Source organism: Tursiops truncatus, chromosome 1 (genome assembly GCF_011762595.2).
Source record: "Tursiops truncatus isolate mTurTru1 chromosome 1, mTurTru1.mat.Y, whole genome shotgun sequence".
NCBI lineage: Eukaryota > Metazoa > Chordata > Mammalia > Artiodactyla > Delphinidae > Tursiops > Tursiops truncatus.
Window position 1 is genome coordinate 92,103,209 of NC_047034.1, and position 3,884 is coordinate 92,107,092.

The following is a 3,884-nucleotide window of genomic DNA, read 5'->3' on the forward strand; positions in this document are numbered from 1 at the left end:
ATAGCTGAGGAACAGTGAGCTTAGAAATTACCCATTCCTATAAGAGGGGTACTGACAAACCTGCCTATATTTCCTTCTAGAGTGAGACTTCATTCTTACTATCCTGTAATGTAAGTAAGCAGATCCCTGGGAGGGGAAGAGACAGTCTCTATCTTCTGGAATATCAATGAACCTGAGAATTGAGTGCTAATATGTGGGCATAAAGAAAGATGAGAGAGTTATGGAGAATTGTTTCCCATCAGACACAAAATAGGTTTTATTACATTCTCTTGGTCAAAATTTCAGTAGCAAAAGCTTTTACCTGCCAATTTCTATTGTACTAGTTCTTTTTCCCCTGGCCAAGGACCCAATGTAGGGGTTATAATAATTATCAAATATGTCTCTTCCAATTATACATTTAGAGTTTATGTCTCAAGTGAACCCACTGTGAGTTTTAACTGAACCAAGTCTCCTTTAATTACCTGGTCCCTATGCATCCCCCATCTATATAAAAGGACTTGAAAACACTTTGTGTCTATGGGTATCAATGTCGAGTTGGATCCTATGTCTTTGAAATACTTGAAAATGCTCCTTTCTGAAGTGCATAATTAACTAAATATAAGGTTGTAGTTATCATTGGAGCAGTAATGGGGAAAACATCACTTTGCACATTTGTTGTGTGTTACTCCTGGAAAGGTTCCACGTTAGATTTTGCTTCCTCAGAGCACTACTAATCTTCAGGTTTCCTAGGAAACTAATTTTGAATCAGGAACATAGTTGGAATGCCTTTAGCATCAAGATTGTTGGAAGTAGTCTTTAGCAGAAGGGAAATGTACAGGTTTCCTATTGCTGCTGTAACAAATTACTATAAACTTAGTGGTTTAAAACAACACAAGTTTATTCTTTTATAGTTCTTTTACAGTTCTCAAGATGAGAAGTCCTAAAATCGGTCAGAAGGGCTACATTCCTTCTGAAGGGTCTAGGGGAGAATTGATTTTCTTGCCTTTTCTAGCTCTAAAGGGAACCTGTATTCCTTGGTTCATGGCCTCTTTCTCCACCTTCAATGCCAGAAATATAACATCTTCAAATCTTTACTCTTCTGTCATCACAATGCCATCTGTGTCTGAACTTCTTATTGCCTTCTTATAAAGACCCTTGTGATTAAATTGGCCTCATTCATATAATCCAGAGCAATGTTCCCATGTCAAGATCCTTAACCTTATCATATCCACAAAGTTGTTTTTGCCATGGAAGGTAAGGTATTTAAGGTTTGGGGGATTAGGATGTGGACATCTTTGATGGGCCATTATTCAACATTTCACAGTCCACCCTCTGTGATATCTCAATACATAACACATGAAACTGTTGGTAATTAATGATATTTTCTTTGACATTCCTAGTAAGGCATGATGAGGAACAAAGTGGATGGTTTCTGAAACAGCACAATTTCCTTACAGGTGAAATAATAATGAACCTCAAAATGTGGTTTAATGACACACAGTTCTTTAAACTGGTGATACTTATTACCGTTTTAGCACTGCAATGTTTATATTTAATCATTACAGTTTCTGAAAATGTTTCATAATGAGATATGATTTTCACATCACATTTGTTGTGAAACTTCTTTTATTTTTGAACTTATACAATAATATCTTAAATTTTAAAATTTTTTCATAAATAACAAGTAGCTAATTTGTACTTAAATTACTTTTTCTTATTACACTTGTGTCTCTTTTCTTGTGTGTGGTTCATAAAACCCTTGTTCTTTCTGTAAAATAGAGTAGATTATGAAACAGATATATTAGTTAAACATTAGAGTTAAACAGAATTAGTTAAGTAGAAGTGAATTTGGGGGTAGTTTGAATTTTTTTTTGCAAGTTTACCTTTTCCTATAATCACCCAGTTCTTAGTGCTTTTTTATTTTAATTTTTGTGTTACAAATATTATTTTTTTGTTACATAAATTAACCCATTATTATAGGCTAGCAAAATTTAAATGGTGGCACTTCTACTGGTCCTTCAGTTCCTTCAGTCTTCTGATGGACGACTTTACTGTGACAGCAGAAGTGGTGTTATAGGTCCGGGCACCACCAGCTACCATTTCATGCAGGAATCACGATGCCAGATGCCCACAGCTTGTCTCTTCATCTTGATTTTGCCACAGAAGGAGCAAGTGTACTTGGCATGCTGGCTGATTTCTTCAGTATTTTCCTGAGGGGGTTACTATAATGGGTCCCATATTTACTGAAAATTCCGGACTTCTTTGTGCGTTAATCATGTCTCTCAACAAATAGTAAATTTTTGAAAAGAAGGTGAAACAACACCCAAAGAAATGGAGAATCCATTTTAAAGGAGTTTCCAAAATATAAGCAGTACTTTTTATAATCATTCTCTATTCTGCACCATTAAAGTAAAGATAATAGATTCTCCATGTGAGTGACCCAGAGAAGACCACATTATCCTTATGATAATGCTGCAGTGATGTATGCAAAATATACTGCTAGGTGAGAGGCATACGGTTTAATGGATTGTCTGATATATTGATATTGTTAATACGTTCGATTTTGATCCTAAAGTGAAAGATAGATCCAGAAATTTGGTGAACTTTCATAATATGTTCATGTTTATAGTTTTAGTTTTTTTGACTCATAAACTAACTTATGCACACTAGAAATATTTGGGTTTTCTTTTTTTCTAACTTTTTGATTAAATTTGAGGTTAAAGAGTTGAAACTGGTAATATTTAAAAGCCATGTCAGGAAAAAAAAAGACTTAATTTCTACAGTGTGATTAGGAGAAAGTTTAGACTTCTAGGCACTGGGAAAATGCTGGAAACATAGACCTAAACTAAAATAAATGCATATACACTTGCCATATTCTTACTGTCAATGAAGAAACATAATTTTCCTTATTTTATATTAAATGGAGTGGTTCTATAAATAACTTTTAGAACACGTATCTTCAAAGTTTCTAGGCAAGAAACTTGAAAAAACAAGAAACATAATGAAATTTAAACCCCAAATAATTAAAATATTCACATCTTTTAGACACAAATTTTGACTTTTAAAATTATTGCAGAGAATTATATTACAGAATATATATCATTTTGTATCTGCTTAAAAATTCAGTCTAAACTTGTGTTTTAACATTTTAACTAATTAGATAATCGAGGGTCATAATAATCTTAAAATACAATAAGTCCCTTACATACAAATGAGTTCCATTCTGAGAGTGCATTTGTGAGTCCAACAAAGTTAGCCTATGTACCCAACTAACACAATTGGCTATATAGTACTGTACTGTAATAGGTTTATAATACTTTTCACACAAATAATACATGAAAACAAACACAAAAAATAAAGAAAACATTCTTAATCTTACAGTACAGTACCTTGAAAAGTACAGTACAGTACCAGCTACATCCCACTGCTTTTACTCTTGCTTCTGGACATCCTGGGCTTGAAATAAAAATGCTATACTACCATACTCTATACAGTGCTGTATAGTAAAGTGCACAAAAGCACGACCACATGTAGAGGATGTGCGCACATGAGAATGTGCACCAGACATGTGAACTAACTTACGTGACTGGACATGCGAATGCACATTCACATCTTTGAAAGTTCGCAACTTGAAGGATTTTATGTAGGGGACTTAATGTAATATTACAAATAATTAGCATTCAATGCTCTACGGCCTCCATATCTTTTTCACCGGGACTGATGTCTATGGCTTTGTTGTGTTTTGGGGCCAGTTCAATTCCACAGCTATTTGATAAGTGTTAAAATATCACTTCTAACTTAGATATGTTAAGGTTATGAGAGAAAGTATGTGCTCTGCTTCATGGAATTGAGACAAAGTTTTGCATAAAATAAACCAACTGGAGAGCAATACAAGATAAAATTGA

At 33.9% G+C, this 3,884-nt stretch overlaps 1 pseudogene; it reads right to left on the reverse strand.

Annotated features, from left to right (window-relative positions):
• Positions 1–1,986: 1,986 nt before the first annotated feature.
• LOC101328618 (large ribosomal subunit protein eL43-like) lies at positions 1,987–2,245 on the reverse strand (annotated as a pseudogene).
• Between the last annotated feature and the right edge of the window lie 1,639 nt (positions 2,246–3,884).